This window comes from Lolium rigidum, chromosome 7 (assembly GCF_022539505.1).
Source record: "Lolium rigidum isolate FL_2022 chromosome 7, APGP_CSIRO_Lrig_0.1, whole genome shotgun sequence".
Taxonomy (NCBI): Eukaryota; Viridiplantae; Streptophyta; class Magnoliopsida; order Poales; family Poaceae; genus Lolium; species Lolium rigidum.
Window position 1 is genome coordinate 341,350,149 of NC_061514.1, and position 21,188 is coordinate 341,371,336.

The 21,188-nt window shown below is 48.2% G+C and overlaps 1 pseudogene; it reads right to left on the minus strand.

The window, feature by feature from the left end:
* Positions 1 to 2,210: 2,210 nt before the first annotated feature.
* Positions 2,211 to 3,653, minus strand: LOC124673545 (annotated as a pseudogene).
* Between the last annotated feature and the right edge of the window lie 17,535 nt (positions 3,654 to 21,188).

A 21,188-nucleotide genomic window follows, 5' to 3' on the forward strand; every position in this document is an offset into this window, starting at 1 on the left:
CAGGGAAATTTTTTCGAGGCGGAACTTCCGAAGATGCCATAGGGCGTGTGCACCAAGGGCATCTTCGAGAAGTTCCGCCACGGGAGATTTCCCAACCCTTTCCTCCATCCATGGGGATGAAACTCTCCCTACCTGCTTGTTGATCTGCTTGCCAAGGCGTATCGGTGTTCCTTTTATAGGCACGTCGCCGCTTCTGCTTTGTCTTGTTCCTCCGACACGGCGTCATGCGCTACATGCTTTATCTCATCGAGCAAGGCGTCCTTATCCTGCCGACAGCTTTAGTACCGGTTGCACCCACCAGCCGGTACTAAAGGTCCCCCACGCATCCTTATCGCACCGACAGTTTTGTTACATGACAGAAAAACCACCTTTAGTACCGGTTGTACCCACAAGCCGGTACGAAAGGTTACCCACGCGTCCTTATCCCACCAACAGTTTTGTTACATGACAGAAAAACCACCTTTAGTACCGGTTGCACCCACCAGCCGGTACTAAAGGTTAGGGTTAGGGTTAAGTTTCCCGCGCCATTCCGTTCCCGCCTATTTCCCTCCCGCGCTTTCCACCGGTTCCCGCCTATGTCTTCCCGCCTCCGTCATCCCGCCATTTTTTCACTATATATATGTAGGCTTGGCCTCCATTTACATATCACATCGAGACTCATATCTGCAAACCTCATCATTGTCTCCCATGGCTTCCATCGTATCTCTAACCCCGGGGAGGCGGAGGCGCTTTGCGCCTCGAACTACCCCTGCCCGCCGGGCTACCGCGTCCCGACCGGCTGGTTGCTGAGCGTCGGAGGCGTACCGGTCCCTCCTATCCCTCTAGGTGTGGCGCGCGAGATGGCCATCACGAACCACTACTATTTCGAGCTCACGCCAGAGCAGCGGAGGAATCCCCAGTGACATCCCGACTACAGCCCGACTTGGGAAAGCTTCTTCATCAATCGGCATGAGAGTGCGCTTGCCAGGCACGAGGAGGACGGCCCCCCTCGTTCGAACTTCAACGAGGCCGGCCGTCGGCTATGGTGGCGTGACCAGACTCTCCAGGACGTCATGGCCTACCGTGGCCCCCGCATGCGCTACCCTCAGTCCCAGCCCACGCATGCTCACCCGCCGAGGTTCGACTACCGCGACCCCGATGCCAGCGACGATGATGACGGCGACTACGACGACTACAGTGGTGACTACTATAGGGCTAGGCACGAGTATGACTGAATCACTCCAACAGTCGAATCTGGCCGTGTATCTTAATTTTCAGTTAAGCTATGTACTTTTAATTCGAGTTCAATCATAATAAAATTTTATTCCGGCCCTTTCTTTCCCGCCTTTTTTCTCCCGCGCGGCGTTGTGGCGGGAAACTTTCCCGCTCGACGTCGTACGTGGCAGGAAACTTTCCCGCGCGAACGGTGGGAGTAAAGAAAAGAAATAGAAAATATATAGAAAAGATATAGAAAAGAAATAGAAAAATAAGAAATAGAAAAGAAAAGGAACATAAAAGAAAAAGAAAACGAAAAGAAAAGAAAAGAAAAAGAAACAGCAAATAAGAAATAGAAAAGAAGAAATAGAAAATAAAAGAAAAAAAGAGAAATAGAAAATAATAAATAGAAAAGAAAAGAAACATACAAGAAAAGAAAAAAAGAAAAGAAAAAGAAACATAAAAGAAAAAAGAAACAGCAAAAGAAAAAAAAATAGAAAAGAAACAGCAAAAGAAAAGAAAACAACAAAAGAAAAAAGAAAACAAAAAAAAACCCTCTTTCGTACCGGTTCGTGGTACCAACCGGTACCAAAGGGGGTTCGCCTCCATTTCACTTAGCCGCGCGGGCAAAATTCCCCCAAATCAACATTTCACACACACAGAGACCGCGCGCACGCTCGCCGTCGCCGTCGCGCACCACTTCTTCGCCGCCGTCCGTCGTCAGCGCCACGCCGCACCACGCCGTCACCGTCATCCGCGCACAGCACTCGCGCAGGCCAGCCTCTCATCTCTCCGCGCCGGCAGGTACCTCTCCTCCACGCCGCACCACGTCCTCGGCGTCCCTCCCCTTCTCCTGCCCCTCGCCCGCGCGCTCCACGCGGCCGCCTAGGTCTCCTGCATCACCGAGAACCGTCGCCGTCGCCGTCTCGCTCCTGCAATCCCTCCACCTCGGCGCCGGCCAGGTGACGCCCGCAAGGTGTTCGACCCAATGCATACCAGGCCAGGCGGCGCTCGCGTCAGCGCTGGCGTTCGCGGTGGGCGCGCTCGTACCGCTGCTGACGAGCGGCTTCATCAAGCAGTGGGGCGCCAGGGTCGGGGCCGTGTGCGCGGCGACCACAGTGGGTCAATGATGACCCGCCCCTGCCGTCAGCATCATTGATGGTGAACACGGACGAGTCGACGGGTAGCAGGTCGCCGCCGACGCTGATGCCCATCATGTTGAGGTAGTACATGGTGGGCAGCGCCGGGTTGACGATGAAGGGCGTGAACTGCACCGGGCCGGAGTCACTTGTGTTTGTTGTGTGAGTGTGGCGTAGGCGCCGAAGTAGAGGCGGCTGGGCACGGTGGACATGAAGGAGGTGAGGCAGTAGGAGAACCTGGGCACCCCTAGCTAGCTGACCAGGGACAGCGGGCCCCGGCCGAAGCCCACCATGCCGAAGCCGTTGTAGAGGGAGCCGGCATTGAGGTTCCCGTAGCCGAAGGCGATCTTGGGCATGGAGACACGCGTGCCGTTGGTGCCGAAGGTGAAGGTCTCGTTGGCGAGCACACCGGCGGTGCTAGCACTGTTGCCGTAGAAGTACTGGTAGACACAGGTATTCTTGTAGCAGTCCCAGACGTAGAGTGAGTTGCACATCGACGACGATGGCGTGGAGAGGGAGCTGAACCAGACACGGATGGACCAAGTCCGTGGCGGTGCGGAATCCGTGGCGATGCCGCCGCGACATAGAATTAGGGTCGAGAAATAGAGAGAAGAGCGAGAGGAGGAGGGGGAACGCCGAGTTCGTGGCCGTGGCGCCGCGACATCGAGGAGGAGCACCGAGTTCGTGGCGGCGCCGCTGCGACATAGAGTTAGTGTTAGGGTTAGGGTTATTGGTTTCTTCATTTGAATTGTTATGCATCTAGCAATCTGTTATGATCATGACATGATGAATGAAATAATTGATTTCTTAATTTTGTAGTGACATTGAGGTATGGAGCACGGCACCTTCGTCCGAGATGAGGATCAAGAAGAAACGGTGCAGAAATTGATATATGAGAGTGCCCGTGGTACATAACCCGATGGAGATGACAATGAGTTCGACCAATTTCTGAACGATTTTGGCGAGGGACTTGAGTCTGAACAAATTAGAAGAGACAACGAAGTGTCCATAACAAACTCCGGCGAGGTGTATATTTATGTATCAAGTCTATGTTCATCCCTAGATGCATTCATTTATTTGTATTGCACTTATTAACGAATAATTTTTTCTTTTAGCCTTCTGGATCATCGAGCAAGTCTGTTAAAACAAAACGAGGCCCGACGCAACTGCTAAAGGGCGAGGGCAGGTTAGCCCTCATGGCATTTAAGGCTAATGGTGAACCGGAGCATCCCAAAGAGCACTGCCGCAAATTTATAAATCAAGTCGTAGTTCTTGTTAGGGACCATGTACCGATCAGCATTCAAGAGTGGCATAAGCCGAAGAACGCGGAGACTGGTGCTAGTTATGTCAACGACGCGATGAAAAAATTTCTTTGGGACATGCTACTGACACGATTCAGCCTACCGGAAGACATGACGGAAGGCCATAAGAATAAAGTCAAGGAATGGACATGGAAGAAGATGGCCATACAATTCCAGACCTGGAAGAAAAATTTATGGGACAAATATAAGAATGAAGATCTAGTATTCGATGATAATCTAGTGAAGATAAAAGATCACTGGCCCGCATTTAAGAGGTATAAGCAATCGTCTAATTTTGTGTCCCGATCGGTCACAAATATGAAAAATGCTTCAAAGAAGAAACTTTGGCATCATTTGGGGTCAGGTGGATACAAGACTGCCATTCCGAAGTGGACAGCGTTTGAAAATAAACTGATGGATGCAGGAATCACTCCACATACATGGGACTGGCCCGACCGGTCCAAGTTCTGGTTGTTCACGCATGGGGCAGGGTTGGACCCAAAGACACGGCTGATCGTTGCGCAGGGAAAATGGAAGGAAAAAATTGAAGCAATCACGACGCAGCTTGTAGATGCAATTGAAAAGGTCAGAAAGGGAGAGTACATTCCCGATAGAGAGAATGACGAGCTGACACTCGCTCTGGGGAATCCTGAACACGTTGGACGGGTACGAGCTTGCCTAGGTCTTACCATGAAGGAAGCGTGGCCGGATAGCGCTGACACTTATAGAAGCCATTCGCGAAAGAAGAAGAAGGACGCCGACACGTTAACGGAATTGTTAAATAGGGTGGAGGCGCTTGAGAAAAATCAGAGGGCACCTGATCAGCCGCTGTTTCTACAGGATCCTCAAGCCGATGCAGCCCCATCTCAACGAAGAAGCAGTGTGGGTTCCTCGCATCTTGACGGATGTGGAAGAAGCTACCCCGTGGATTATGTCACGAAGAAGACAGATTGCGAGCTACATATGTTATTCAGGACCGCGTCCGTTAAGGTGGCAGTCGGCTATGTTTACCCAAGTGAAGATGGAGCAACGCACCATCATATGCCCATTCCACTTGGCTGTGTTCGTGTCGGGGTGGATGAAGTTGTTCCGGGATTAGAAACAGTGGAGCTTGATATTCCTAGAGGTGACGATGAGAAGACACTAGCCGATGTCAAGCACGGTTTCGCCCTATGGCCGAAGAAATACATTGTCCTTTTGCAAAGGTCACCGACTCCTCTTGGTAGCGGTCCACATGAGCAGCAAATGCCATCGACTCCTCCTGGTAGCAGTCCTCATGAGCAGCCAAGTCCACACCTACCTGAGAGGGACCCCAGCGTAAGTCCACCATCTCGAGATCCTCCGCGTAATACAGCGCCCGTTAAGCGGAACGGTACGCCGCCTAGGAAGAGATCTAGAAAGGAGAAACCACAGCCGCCCATTGAGAAGTTACCTTGGGAAAAAAGTGTCGAGGAAAACAGGAACCGTTGAGTCCGAGCTGAGAGCCTTTTTTGCACCGAAAGTGCCAGAGATACCTTTTGAGAAGACACTAGATCCGGTGAAAGTTGTGCGTACCGTTGAGAATCTATATGACCCTGTACCATCGCCGCCATCTGACTATAGGCGTTCTATTGAAAGGTCGTGTGACAAGATGATCGAGGCGACAAAACCCGTTCAATCGGGTGTCAAGGAGATAAAAGGGATACACTAAGTCTACCAGCTCGGACAACAACCCGTTCAATCGGTCCCCCCTCTCAAGGTGTTTGATGGGAAGGCCGTTCAAAGTTCTCTACAAAACACAACTGATTACGCCATCGCTGAAGCAGCATATAAATTTGTTCAAGGGAAAGATTTCATCGAGAATCTCAGGAAGCTACCAACATGTATGTGTAACTTGCATTCGTGGTACCTTAATGCCTCAAAGGGAGGGACCGAGACTATCATGGTGCGAGTTAGGGAAGAGCACTACTTCCAGGAATATTGTGTGAACGTTGACTTCAGCGAGCTTTTCCAGTTATACAATCTCCGGGCCCTCGACAAATCTATCATCAGTTGCTATTGTATGTAAGTGATTTATTTAATTTGAGAAGTCTTTAGCTCAGCTCGTTCATTGTATGCAAATTATAATCTTTTGTGCGCTATATTATGCAGATCCAAGATGCTCGAATGCAAAAGGGACAAAATCACGAACATTGGGTTCATTGGCCCGGACACAATGCATGTTAAAACCATAGAAGAACCCTCTATAACAAGGATACACCGGAGACTTTGCTAAGGTTTTTGAAGCGACAACGTGACAAAAGGCTAATAATTTGGCCTTACAACTTCCAGTGAGTCTTACTGTCTTATAACACATTATATTTTGCTCACCGTATGTCAAAATTTTAACTAATGACTTATATATATATGACACTACATATTTAAACGTGCGTAGGTTTAACTTTATTCTTCTCGTCATCAAAATGTACGATGGAGAAGTTGAAGTCTTTGACTCACTAAGCAAAAATTCAGACCTATACAAGTCTTTTTTTTTATGCTCAGAAGGTAATTTTAATTCTTATCGGTTTGTTTCATTAATTTCCTGCTATCAACTAATTGATAACTCTTTTATGCATTTTCTTTTGTCGGGCAGCGTATGGGAAACTTTCATCAAGTAAGATAAGTCCCATGAATGGCCACCGAAGCTGCGATGGCGTGCGAAAGTAAGTAGTACTACCTAGGTCCACACACCTTTATCATACTTGACTATTGTTTGATTGAATTATACTCTTGTAAAGAAATGCCCGCAACAACCACAAGGGACCGATCTCTGTGGATACTACGTTTGCGAGTACATCCACAGAATTGTCAGCGAGAGAACGAATAATGAAAGAAATAAAGAGGTACGAAAACAATATTCACAAATTTATTTTCTTATCATAAGTTGTGCTGAGTTTCAGTAATAGTTGTTTGATTGTAATTTGATATATATATATATACACACACACACATAGCTCATGTATTCATTTGTATCTTATTCTTTTATAGTTGGCAAGAAAGCGGAACAAGCTCTCAATCGAGGACCGCTTCATAGCAATAGGCGAGGAATTGGCGGGATTTTTCCTTCGGGACTGTCTTACCACCATTCGCAGAGTACCACTATGAATGAAGATGTACATGTTACATATAGTTTGACTCGGAGAGTACCACTATGCTACATGTAATAGACATATATAGAGTACGCCTCGGAGAGTACCACTATGCATGAAGATAGATCTTCATGCATGTACTACTTAATGTGCGATCTTATGCAATTACATGTGTGTTATATTATATGCACCAACTTGATATGCATCACCTTGATCTTCATGTACTACCTAAACCCAAACGCGTTTCTGGTACATCGACGCGATATGAAACGCTCCGATACCCATAAACCCCTACAAAAACCCTAAACCCTGAATTCTCTGCCGCGGCAGAGATTCATGCATTTTCTCTGCCGCGGGTGGCAACCTTTGGTACCGGTTCGTATTACAAACCGGTACCAAAGCTCCCTGGCCCTGAGCTCTCTTGGTGGCCCACGTGGAGGCCCCTTTAATACCGGTTCGTAAGGAACCGGTACGAAAGGGGGGGCTTTTGTACCGGATTTTTTATACCGGTTGTGAAACCGGTGCAAATGGCCCTCTAGAACCGGTACGAATGGCCGTTTTTCTACTAGTGTAGTAAGTTTAGATGGGTGCTATTTAGGTAGCTAGCTGTCAAGTAAAGCTATAAAAGTCAGGGATCGTAGATGGGAAACCATATTGTCACATGTAATCAAGGTTTTGGCTCAAACTATACGTATATGAAAATATTATATCTTAGAAAATATTTATACCACGAACTAGATCTTTGTTGTTTTAAGGTGAAGTGAGATATAATTGCATGGCCAGGTAACTTAAATCTTCGCTCAGATATTTATCAAGATTTTGTTTCTCAAACTTTCATTATCTTACAGCTCATCTATAGGCGTTTTCAAAAGAACAAAAACATATAATTATATTAGTCTTCGCTCACACATTTTCACCTTGTTGTTGTGTATCTTAGGACACTAGGAAAACCCATCCCCACTATAGTTTTAGGTTCGTAGGCGTAATCTCCAATTGTCGAATTTGGCAATAATTTCGTCAGGAATGTGTTTGATTTGTCCGATCTTTTGATATTACTCCCCCTGGTCTCTTGTTCTTTTTTTTTTTGAATGGGGAGCGCCACGGGCGGGCGCGCGGCGGCCTTGCTGGCTTGACCCGGCGAAGATGCCTTGGGTGGCCGCAGCGGTGGAGCGTGGCGGCTGTCAGCGCCGGGGCGGGTCCTGCCCTACGTCGTCTTGGCGCAGGGGCACATGGGGCTGGCCTTGGTGCTGGATTCCGGCGGTTGGACAACGGTGGCACAGCGAACTGGCGGCGGCACGGGTTCAATCTGGGTCCGATCTGGGCCTACAGGGCATGGTCATTGCTTTGCCTTCTATGGCCTGTTGCGAGGACGGCCTTGGCCGTGTCGTTCGGGCAACCATGGGTAGCACCGCTGGATTCCTGGCCGGGGTACGTAACTGCTGCCGAGTCTTCTTCTCTACGGCCGCCATGGGCTTAGCAGCGACGACTTAGCGAGGCGATGATCGATTTCTGAACCTCCTTCATCGTCGTCGGGCGGCGGATGGCGGTGTGGGGGCCATTTCGTCCGCGTCGAAGAATAAAGGTGGTAGTTCTAGTATCCTTCTTGCACCAAGTTTGAAGATCTGTTGGATGCTTGTTCCCACCAGTCTGGGTGGATTGTCGGGTTCCGGAAGGCCCTGCCGACGAAATTCATTGAACGATAAATGCCTGAAGATTGCTGGATTAGGTGGTTTCGGTCGTGTGCAACCATGTTTTTTTTTATCTGGCCGTTTGGTTTCAGAGGGAGCGCTTCGAAGCTTTGTTGGTTGTTAATATCATGAAGTTCGTTTTCTTTCCATGGTGCTAGCGGAGAAGGTCATCAAGCCAAGATCGGTGGAATAGCTATGATGGTCGGATCTTGGTGGTGAGGTGGAATTGGCTTGGTGCTTCGTGACTTGAAACAATAGCTGGTATGTGGAGGCGACTGCATAGGAGAAGTTCAGAGTCTTATCTTTCAGGGTGAAAGTCCAAGGTCTGGCCTTAATTGGTTGTGTCTGGCAATGTTCTTGTTGAAGACATTGTTTTGAGAGAGATGAATTTCTTCAGGGTGAAAATCTAAGATCTATGATTGGACGACGACAGCGTTTGTGCACTGTTTCCTTCTGGGAGGCGTCGCTTATGGCGAAGCTGATCTTCTGGTGTTGTTTTGGTGGTGTTAGTGATGATGTTTGAAGTTATGGATCTCTGTAGCGGGGCCTTTCTTTTTTGTAATTCTTTTCTCTTTTTTTGGCTGTGTGCATCCTTTATGCCATTAAGGTATGATGTTGTTGCAAAGGCTGGGTGTAATTGGTATCTACGCGATATTAATATATGCTCTTTATCGAAAAGCTTTAGCCTTTTCATCAATCCATGTTTTATTGCATATTTTTTAAGTCTCAGTGTATACATCTTATGGGTGACACAAGGTGTAGATAAAAATCAATCATCGGAAAGAATAGGAACACTCACATATGCATATTGTATTTTTCCAGAAAGCCGCCAGTCACTGACATACGCCTCGGCTGTGCCTGTGCTGTAGCTTTGCAGGAAAAGAATGTCGCTGTACAGGTGAGTACTTTTGGGTACGTTAACTGACGCAACTAGCGATTCCCAATGCAGAGACTTTCATGTACGTGTGGGCTCTAAACTTGTTTGACATTCGGTGGCATTGCCGATCCCCATGACCAGGAAACCCAGGATGTACAGAGCAAGAGCACAATGACCATGTCACGCCACACAGGCTTGTCCAAGTATGTGGGGTGTGAAGAGAATGGGATTGCGAATACATCTGTTTGGGTTTATGAGATCGGATAATGATTGAATAAACTGATTGGGTATATCCCTTATCTTTTCATTTTCTCTCAATTAATTGGTGTTCTGGGGAGATCGAGTTTAGCAGGTGGGCGTATATTCTCTGCGAGAGGAATCGCGTGAGTATATAGTAGTAGCATCAAAAGATGCTTTGGATTTTTTGTTCACTTCAGAATTATTATATATATATACACACTTCACCGCGTCTGCTTCACATGCTTAAAAATTTCTTGAGTCAAGACAGGCTGATGTACATTTCCGTGCCGGAACAAAGTCTGGAATCTGAAGGGGATTGCTTCAAAAAATGAGGATATCACATACACATAAGTCATAAAAATGGAAATGATGTCTGTACGATCTTTCTGTGTGTATGACAAGTCCTCGCACCTTCATATGGTTAAAGTTCAAAGCACACATGGCTTGATTGCAATGTCAGACATGAGGAGGTTTTATGCTTTTGTTGAGTCACTTTATACGTTGTTATTTACAATGACATATTACATCAACTATCCTGAACTAAGTAATTGTGCAACAACATCGACGGCGAGAAGGGAGGACTTCGCGGCCTTCCCTTGTATGCTCTTTATCATCACTAAAATTTGCAATCTTACATCTGTAATCTTTTGATTCATTTTCTTTGTATTCATATGGTTTTACATTTCTCAAAATAGCTATTGTTATCATGTACATGTTCTTTCAATATCTCTTTCAGTATGTTCTCTTTGACTACCAGTTGGTTTCCAAGTGAATCTCTAGCTGATTCGGTTCATGAACCAACCAACTATCTACGGATTTCCAATTATTTAGTTCAATATTAAAAAATCAATATTTTTTCATTTTGTCAGATATATTTCCTTTTCTATTTTGAAACTTCATTTTATGCGGTGATGAAAAGACATAGAATACTTATATCTTAACATTGGAAAGTTTAGATGGGTGCTATTTAGGTAGCTAGCTGTTAGGAAAAGCTAGAAAAGTCAGGGATCGTAGATGGGAAACCATATTTTCACATGTAAACAAGGTTTTGGCTCAAACTATAAATATATGAAAATATTATATATCTTATAAAATATTTATACCACGAACTAGATCTTTGTTGTTTTAAGGTGAACTGAGATATAATTGCATGGCCAGGTAACTTAAATCTTCACTCAGATATTTATCATACATCCAAGATTTTTTTTTTCAAACTGTCATTATCTTACTGCTCATCTATAGGCTTTTCACGTTGTTGTTGTGTATCTTAGGACACTAGGAAAATCCATCCCCACTATAATTTTGGTTTGTAGATATGCTCTCCAATTAATTGTCGAATTTGGCAACAACTTTATCAGGAATGTGTTTGATTTGTCCGATCTTTTGGTACTCCCCCTGTTCTCTGGTTTTTTTAATAACTGGGGAACGTAGCTTTGGCATCTGCATCAATCCATGCACACAATCTGTTTTATTGCATAGTTTTAAGTTTTTGTATACATCTCATGGGTTACACAAGGTGCAGATAAAAATCAATCGTCAGAAGAATAGGAACACAAGTCACCTATGCATATTGTATTTGTCTAGAAAGCCGCCGATAAATCTGGTTGTAGATAGCCCATGCAACCTTTGAAAGGATCGTATGGCGCATCTAGACGGGGGTTGAATAGGTGTTACCAAATTTTTATTTCTTTTTCAATTTAGCCTTGACACAAGGTAAATTCTCTAAATATGTCACTATGTGAATTACCTATATGACAAGCTACACAGCTAAGCGGCAGTGCCGCCGAGCTCCAACGGCTGCTGTCGCTCGGACTATTCTGTTGTAACCAATCATCCGAGCCACCCTCTTGCCAATCATTGACCATGATTACTGTTGGTCCATAGTGACCTTTCTTTTGGTTTCTAATGGTGGATTGCAGATGCTTTGGTCTTAAACGATAAAACGCTACACTTTCATCCTTATTATCATTCCTCAGTGAATGGAGTCAAGCATGACTAGTTATTTGGATTTTGGAAGTATGATTGAGGCTAGGCATGCACATGTGGTGACAAGCTAGCCCAGGCTCTGGTTGTTCGGTAAAAGGTGTGGTCCTTTTGCCCGCCGTAATGGGAAAACAGGTGTCAATTATATATGTAAATGCTAATTGATCATGCAATGATCGTATCAATCTTCATAAGAAAGAAATGATATGCTTTTGTGGTACGCCATGTTATATATGTTGAGTAGTATATGTGCGTAGGGGCTAGCAAGAATCGCAACCTCTTTTAAATGATCGAACTATTTTTAGCGATGCACTTCCTCCACTAATCGATGCTTATGGAAAACTATGGAAAAACTCAAAATCATAGCTAATCGACTGCTTATATTTTGAATGGAAAGAACAATCCATTTTCCGGCCAGTTAAAGGTTTTCTTTGTAACAGAAAAATTGAGTTTGTTGATTACAAGATCATTCCTCCTGTTAGATGTATATATATATATTGTAGTTTCCCCATATGTTAGGGGGCTTTCTGCATATGTGCACCTGTACATGTACTATATATTGTGGCCTTTGGCCCCCTGTAATACAACAAGTATATTCCCTAACATGGTATCAGAGCTACATTGATCCTCCTCTCCCTACGAACTTGTTCCGTCCTTGTCCCCGTCGCCCGACCGTCTGAGGCTGCTCCCTGCTCTCCTCCGATCTCCTTCCCCGCCTGCCCGACCGTCTGAGGGATCTCCTTCCCTGCCCGCCCGACCGACTGAACCGTTGAGGCTGCTCCCGATCTGAGGCTGCTTCCGCTCGCAGGGCCCTCTCGATCTCCTTCGCTCGCCCGTGTGTGGCCATCGCCCGTCGCCCGTCTCGATCTGAGATTGGACGCCCCGTCGCCCGTCGCCCGTCTCGATCTCCTCTGCTCAAGTCCGCTCCCTGTTCCCTGCTCCCGTGTTGACTTCCAGCTGAGGTAAAAAAAAAAAGCGAAAAAAAAGAGAGAGATATGTCTTCCTCGGGCTATGTTGCGATCCCTCGCTGCCCGGTGATCTTCGATGGCGCGAATTACCCTGATTTCGCTGCCTTTATGCGCGTCCACATGCGCGGTCTTCGTCTTTGGGGTGTGCTTTCCGGCGAGGTCTCCCGTCCGCCGCGCCTCGTTGCTCCTACGGTGCCTGTTGCACCGCCACCCGTTGCCCTTGCCCCCGATGCTACTCGAGCGGATAAGGATGCAGCCAAGAGTGCCGATGACACCGCTTCGGCTGATTATGACCGGAAGGTCCAGGACCACTCTCACCGCCGTTGCGACTTACCGGCAGGATCCGACCGAGTACACTCGGTGGATTGATGAGGATGCTCGTGCTACCGCTGTTCTCACCTCCAGTGTTCGCCTCGCATGCTCGCTGAGTTTATGGGTCTTCCCACCGCCGCCGCTCGCTGGGCTTTTCTTCGTCGGCGCTATCGGCCGTCCGGTGATGCTCTTTACTCGTCCGTGGTCCGCCAGGAGCATGCCCTTCAGCAGGGTGATTCTACTATCGATGAGTTCTACACTCGAGTGCTGCTATTTGGCGTCGGCCTGATTCTCTCCGCATGCTTGTGTGTGCCACCTGTCCCCGCTGTTCGACGCGTGCGCGCGGATCCGGAGTTCCAGCGCGTTTTTGAGTTCTTGTCGCGGCTCCGCAAGGAGTTTGAGCCGCGCCGGGCCCGACCTGCTTGCCCGTGGTCGTGTTCCGCTCTCTCGAGGTACTTGCCGAGCTTCGTGCCGAGGAGACTCGTCTTCGTGGTGCTGGTCTTCTTGAGGTTCCCTCCGTTCTTGCTGCTCGTGGCCCTCTCCGTGCCGTCTCGCTCGTGGACCTCCTATGCCGCCGACTTCGTTGCGGCCTCCGGCACAGCCAATACTTCCTACTCCTCCATTCCAGGGTCAGCGTCAGCCCCAGCAGCCTCGTGGTTCGACGTCACCTCCTTGCACCTACTGTGGCAGGCCTGGCCACAATATCTCTACTTGCCGGCGCAGGGATCCCAGCTTACGCCCGCCGCATCTTACTCGTCGTCGGGCTGGTTCTTCGGGATCTTCTCGCTGTTGCGCTATCTCGATCGGGACATTATCCGTGGTCTTCGTGGTGGTCTCGCTCGGCTGGTACATGCTCTTCCTCGACGGGTACCGCCGGTTCCGTGCCCGGCTCTTCCGGCACCGTGCGACCACCACCTTCCACACGACCGGGTACGTCATCCCCGTGGTATCCGGATTCCGGAGCTTCTTTTCATATGACCTCTCGCGTCTTCTATTCTTTCTCGCTCTTCGCTCTCTTGTTTCGCCCTGTTCGTGTTATCACGGCTGATGGTACCTCTCTCCCCGTTTCCGGCCGAGGCACCCTTTCTACTACCTCTTTCTCTCGTTCCCGATGCTTCTCATGTTCTTAGTCTTAAGATGAACCTGTTTTCCGCTAGTCGGCTCATCGATTCGGTTGTCGCGTCATTCTTGACGCTGATTCTTGTGCTCGTTCGGGACCGCCGTACACGGCCCTGGTTGGAGCCGGCCCTCGCAGCCTTGAGTCCCCGGGGCTCGGGAGTTAGATCGGCTTCGCGTTCCTTCTACTGCCACTTCATCGCGCGCTTCTCCCGCGGTTGCTCGCTTCGTCACTCGGATCTTTTCAAGCGGTGGCATCATTGGCTGGGTCACCTCTCGTGGCTCCCGTTTATCATCATTAGTTCGTCGTGGTCTTCCGGGGTCCGTCTCGGGAGATGTGTCTTTGCATTCGTGTCGGGGTTGTAGGCTAGGCAAACGCATTCAGCTTCCCTATCCTACTAGTGCGTCTGTATCTCAGCGACCTTTTGATTTAGTTCATTCGGATGTTTGGGGTCAGGCTCCCTTTCCTTCGAAAGGGGGTCATCGATACTATATTTTGTTTATTGATGATTTTTCGCGATACACCTAGTTGTTTCTTATGCACTCTCGCAGTGAGGTGCTTTCTATTTATCGGCCGTTTTGCAGCCATGGTTCGTACTCGCTATTCCACGCCTATTCGTGTGTTTCGTGGCCGACTCGCGAGCGAGTATATCTCCCGAGCACTCGCGTGGTGTTCTTGTCGAGCAGGGCACCCTTGCCCAGTTCTCGTGTCCCGGCGCCCATGCTCAAAATGGTCTCGCCGAGCGTAAGCATCGTCATATTCTTGAGACTACCCGTGCTATGATGATTACTTCCTCTCTTCCGCCGCATTTCCGGGCTGAGGGCCGTCGCTACGTCGACTTACCTCATTAACATTCAGCCTTCTCGCTGCCCTTCAAGGTGGCATTCCTCTCGAGCGTCTTTCTGGTTGCTCTCCGGATTACTCGACACTTCGTTTATTTGGTTGCGTTTGCTACGTTCTTCTCCCTCCTCGCGATCGCACCAAGCTGACCGCTCAGTCTGTTGAGTGTGTTTTTCTCGGATACAGTGATGAGCATAAGGGCTATCGCTGTTGGGACCCCGTTGGTCGTCGGATGCGCATCTCTCGTGATGTCACGTTTGATGAGACGCGTCCCTTCTATCCTCGTCCCACCTCGGGTACTTACCCGGTGGATGATATCTCTTTTCTTCTTTTTCCGGATGCACCCCCGCTATCCCATCTCCTCCCACTCCTAGTCCCGATGTGCCCCCTTCGGCGCCATCCTCTCCTCTCGTCTAGTCCACCTAGTACTCCTCGTTCCCCGGCTTCGGATCCTTCCGATGCTCGTCCCTTCTTCCGCTTCTTCCGATGACTTATCCTCTCGCTGATGACCTTCCCCTTCACGGCCTCGTCCGTCGGCGTCGTGCTCCAGCTCGTTACTCTCCTAGTCGGTATGGTCTCTCCGTCGTTTCCGAGCCGACTTCTTATCGGGATGTCGAGCGTCATCCCGAATGGCAGCTTGCCATGGCTGAGGAGATCGCTGCGCTTGAGCGCACCGGCACTTGGGATCTTGTTTCTCCACCTTCCGGTGTTCGTCCTATCACGTGTAAGTGGGTCTATAAAATTAAGACTCGCTCTGATGGATCTCTTGAGCGCTATAAAGCGCGTCTTGTGGCTCGTGGCTTTCAGCAGGAGCACGGCCGTGACTATGATGAGACTTTTGCCCCTGTGGCTCATATGACTACTGTGCATACCCTTCTTGATGTTGCTTCTGTTCGTCGCTGGTCTGTCTCCCAGCTTGATGTTCAGAATGTTTTTCTTAATGGTGAGTTGAGTGAGGAGGTTTACATGCAGCCTCCTCCTGGGTATTCTGTTCCCGATGGGATGGTTTGTCGTCTTCGACGTTCTCTCTACGGTCTCAAACAGGCTCCTCGTGCCTGGTTTGAGCGTTTCGCCTCTGTGGTGACTGCTGCTGGTTTCTCTCCTAGTCTTCATGATCCAGCACTTTTCGTTCACACTTCTCCTCGTGGACGTACTCTTCTTCTTCTCTATGTTGATGATATGATCATTACCGGTGATGATCCCGAGTATATTGCCTTCGTCAAGGCTCGTCTTCGTGATCGGTTTCTTATGACTGATCTTGGTCCTCTTCGCTATTTTCTTGGCATTGAGGTTTCCTCCACTTCGATGGCTTTTCTATCTCTCGGGAAAAGTACATTCAGGATCTTCTTGCTCGTGCTGCTCTTGGGGATGAGCGCACGGTTGATACTCCTATGGAGCTTAATGTTAAGCTTCGTCCTACCGATGGTGATCCTCTTCCCGATCCCACTCGTTATCGCCATCTTGTTGGGAGTCTTGTTTATCTTGCTCGTCACTCGTCCCGATATTTCTTATCCTGTTCATATTCTCGAGTCGGTTTGTCTCATCTCCTACCACTGTTCACTATAGTCATCTCCTCCGTGTTCTTCGTTATCTTCGTGGCACGATCACTCGTCGCCTTTTCTTTCCCCGTTCCAGCTCTCTCCGGCTCCAGTGCTATTCGGATGCTACGTGGGCGAGTGATCCTACGGATCGTCGTTCGCTTTCTGCTTACTGTGTGTTTCTTGGTGGTTCGCTTGTTGCTTGGAAGACGAAGAAACAGGTCGCAGTTTCCCGTTCGAGTGTTGAGGCTGAGTTATGGGTTGTGGCTTTGTTGATTGCTGAGGTGACTTGGTTACGGTGGTTGCTTGCAGATTTTGGGGTCTCTGTTACGACGCCCACTCCACTTTTGTCTGACAGTACAGGTGCTATCAGTATTGCACGTGATCCGGTCAAGCATGAGCTGACCAAGCATATCGGTGTTGATGCTTTTTTACACGCGTGCACAGGTACAGGATGATGTTGTTGCGGTTCATTATGTGCCTTCAGATTTGCAGTTGGCGGATTTCTTTACGAAGGCACAGACTCGAGCGCAGCATGATTTCTTCCTCTCCAAACTCAGTGTTGTGGATCCACCATGAGTTTGAGGGGGGGTGTTAGATGTATATATATATATTGTAGTTTCCCCATATGTTAGGGGGCTTTCTGCATATGTGCACATGTACATGTACTATATATTATGGCATTTGGCCCTCTGTAATACAACAAGTATATTCCCTAACACCTCCATCCAAGATCCAAGATCCAAGATCCAATAATCCATACAATAATGTGATACCGAACATGAGCTAGTATAATGTGGGTGGACGGAAAGCAGTGCCAAAAGTGAATCAGGGCGTAGGAGCCGTTCGGTCGTTGCCGCGCCATTTTCTTATGCAGCAGCACCGGTCGATCCCCCACTCGCATGCCACGCCGGCGCTCTTGATCGGGCCTGCACGATTCTTCCCCATGTACGTGCATACGAGAGCGCAACAATGGCCTATATATAGATACGCGCGCCCGTCGTCTCGCTTGCTCCCCATGATTCCTACAGCTCAGAGCTCACTCGTCAGTTTGCTTCTCGCTGCCACCTTTAGCTAACTCACTTCACATCACATCACATGGCTCTGGAAGTGTTCATGGCGAGGGACCGCCCGCCGAGACGCCAGTACGAGCGGCTGCGCGGCGAGTTCTGCGACGACGAAGAGGTGGGGGAGTACACGAAGCCGCCACCGGTGGTGTCAGCTGCCTGCAGGTGGACGAGGGCGAGGCGGCCGTTGCGTTTGCGGAAGAGGGTGGGGGTGGCGCCGCGCTCGGGCAAGAGAGGCGCCGTGAGGTTGCTGATGCGGCTGCTGCTCGTCCTGGTGCCGGCGCGGCGTGCGGCCGCGCTTCTGGCGGAGCTGGTGCGACGGGTCGTGGCGGCGGCGGAATGCCCGGCCATCGTGTTCTCCTCGCAGTGGGGCCTCCCCGCGCTTTCACACTCCGCCAGCGGCGGCGCCAGCCGAAGAGCAAGGCTGCGGGCTTTCTACCTTGAGAGGAGCCTCTCCGCCGGCTGGAGCTCCGGCGCCGCCTCCCCTTGCTAGATCATCACCAACCATTAACGCTCGGCAGCTGTCAGCTACAGTCGGTAGCCTCGTACTGAACCATCTTCCTCTCCAATGTAATCATGCATGCCATGCGAGGCTCGCGGCCGGTTCGTGGCGATGAGTCACGCACATGGACGGGCCTCAGGCGCCTCAGCTGGACTGTAGCTTTGGAAGAAAAAGAATGTCGCTGTATGGCGAGTACTTTTGGGTAAGTTAACTGACGCAACTTTCCATTCGTTTCTGAAAAATGCAGAGACCGTGCTGCGTGCTGTACGTGTGGGCTTTAAACTTGTTTGACGTTCGGTGGCATCGCCGATCCATGACCAGGAAACCCAGGATGTACAGAGCAAGAGCACAATGACCATGTCACGCCACACAGGCTTGTCCAAGTATGTGGGGGTGTGAAGAGAATGGGATTGTGAATACATGTGTTTGGGTTTACGATATCGGATAATGATTGAATAAACTGATTGGGTATATCCCTTATCTTTTCATTTCCTCTCAATTAATTGGTGTTCTGGGGAGATCGAGTTTAGCAGATGGGCGTATATTCTCTGCGAGAGGAATCGCGCGAGTATATAGTAGTAGAATCAAAAGATGCTTTGGAGTTTTTGTTCACTTCAGAATTATTATATATACACACACTTCACCGCGTCTGCTTCAAATGCTTAAAAATTTCTTGAGTCAAGACAGGCTGATGTACATTTCCGTGCCGGAACAAAGTCTGGAATCTGAAGGGGATTGCTTCAAAAAATGAGGATATCACATACACATAAGTCATAAAAATGGAAATGATGTCTGTACGATCTTTCTGTGTGTATGACAAGTCCTCACACCTTCATATGGTTAAAGTTCAAAGCACACACGGCTTGATTGCAATGTCAGACATGAAGAGGTTTTATGCTTTTGTTGAGCCACTTTATACGTTGTTATTTAGAATGACATACTACATCAACTATCCTGAAATAAGTAAGAGCGGAACAACAACGATGATGAGAAGGGAGGACTTCGCGGCCTTCCCTTGTATGCTCTTTATCATCACTAAAATTTGCAATCTTACATCTGTAATCTTTTGATTCATTTTCTTTATATTCATATGGTTCTACATTTCTCAAAATAGCTATTGTTATCATGTACATGTTCTTTCAATATCTCTTTCAGTATGTTCTCTTTGACTAGTAGTTGGTTTCCAAGTGAATCTCTAGCTGGTTCATTTCATGAACCAACCAACTATCTACGGATTTCCAACAATAATTTTTCATTTTGTCAGATATATTGCTTTTCTACTTTGAAACTTCATTTTGTGAGGTGATGAATATGTATATCTTAACATTGGTAAGTTTAGATGGGTGCTATTTAGGTACCTAGCTGTCAGGAAAAGCTAGAACTGTCAGGGATCGTAGATGGGAAACCATATTGTCACATGTAACCAAGGTTTTGGCTCAAACTATACATATATGAAAATATTATATATCTTAGAAAATATTTATACCACGAACTAGATCTTTGTTGTTTTAAGGTGAACTGAGATATAATTGCATGGCCAGGTAACTTAAATCTTCACTCGGATATTTATCATACATCCAAGATTTTTTTCTCAAACTGTCATTATCTTACAACTCATCTATAGGCTTTTCACGTTGTTGTTGTGTATCTTAGGACACTAGGAAAATCCATCCCCACTATAGTTTTGGTTCGTAGATGTGCTCTCCAATTAATTGTCGAATTTGGCAACAACTTTGTCAGGAATGTGTTTGATTTGTCCGATCTTTTGATAGTACTCCCCCTGGTCTCTGGTTCTTTTTTAATAAATGGGGAACGTAGCCTTAGCATCTGCATCAATCCATGCACACAGCCTATTTTATTGCATAGTTTTAAGTTTTTGTATACATCTCATGGGTTACACAAGGTGTAGATAAAAATCAACCGTCGGAAGAATAGAAACACAAGTCACCTATGCATATTGTATTCGTCTAGAAAGCCGCCGGTAAATCTGGTTGTAGATAGCCCATGCAACCTTTGAAAGAATCGTATGCCCCACCTAGAGGGGGTTGAATAGGTGTTACTAAATTTTTATTTCTTTTTCAATTTAAACTTGACACAAGGTAAATTCTGTACATATGCTACTATGTGAATTACCTATATGACGGAAAAGTCACAGTTGAACCGCCCGGCATATGAACCCGCCGCATCGACGGTTGCCATGAACGCAAGATTCTGACTCGGAGCAGGACCACTAACCGTATTTGCTATAAACTTAATGTATGAAACGCGTATCTAGACAGATGAACAGGAACAAGGAGATGGTACAGGGCAGACATCGACTGACAGTCGGCTGATCGGGACAGAGGGACCATCAACAGTTCTACTGTATAACGGGAATTAACGTCTAGTTTTTACCGTGCTGGCCTTTTTAAGGAGAGGGGGTGAGCACAGCGATCACACGAGGTGCACATAACTCGATCTCTCTTCCCTCTTCCGTGTCCCATTCTGGTCTCGTCTAATATCTCCATTGAGCGGTAGTAGGCTGTAGGACTACAAGCTCCTCTCTCTTCTCGTATGTGCACAAGCATCTCATCCATGTCGCAGTCTTCTTCAGCCTCTCGCCGCACCCGCGTGGCTCCTAGACAGACATCTGCAGTTGCACATATGCAAACATCTTCGATATCCAGGATTGCACACTCCAGATATAAGAGACAAATGGGAGTTCCATAATATACGCACATCCAAATTACCAGCCAGACATATAATCGAATCTCAATCAGGGATCCTGGAGGGAGAAGAATTTACCTGCGTTTCCAGCCAACGTCCTCGACGAGGCTTCGGATGGATGCTGTGGACACAGATGAGCTCGCAGCGCCATTGACGGAAGGAGGAGAACGAAGTCGATGCTCCTCCCCGTACAGCGGTTCACCAAGCTAGAACGGGATAGAGAGGGTGGTCACCAAGCTAAAGCGCTGTTGTGCAGATGATTGGGTCAGAGCGTACAGGCGTGGGGCATAGCAGATGTGCAGGCCTGGGGCATAGGCGAATAGCAGATGTGCAGGCGTAGGGTCTCATAGCATAAACAAGTTGGTCACCAAGCCAAAACAATGTTCTCACTGTATCTAGCTCTCTCCCAGCGGCTCCAGAGTCCAGCCAAAACTATGGCCGATGACGAGCTCCTCAAGTGCAGCGGAGCTGCGGAGCCACGTCTTCGCGCGCACACCAAGTCCATGTCCTTTCGGTGCGCCGGTACGTTGAGCTCGGCAACCCAACGCCGTCCACCTCTGCCGCGGCTCTGCCATGGTGCCCAACCTCTCGGCGCGCTCTCCCTCCCCG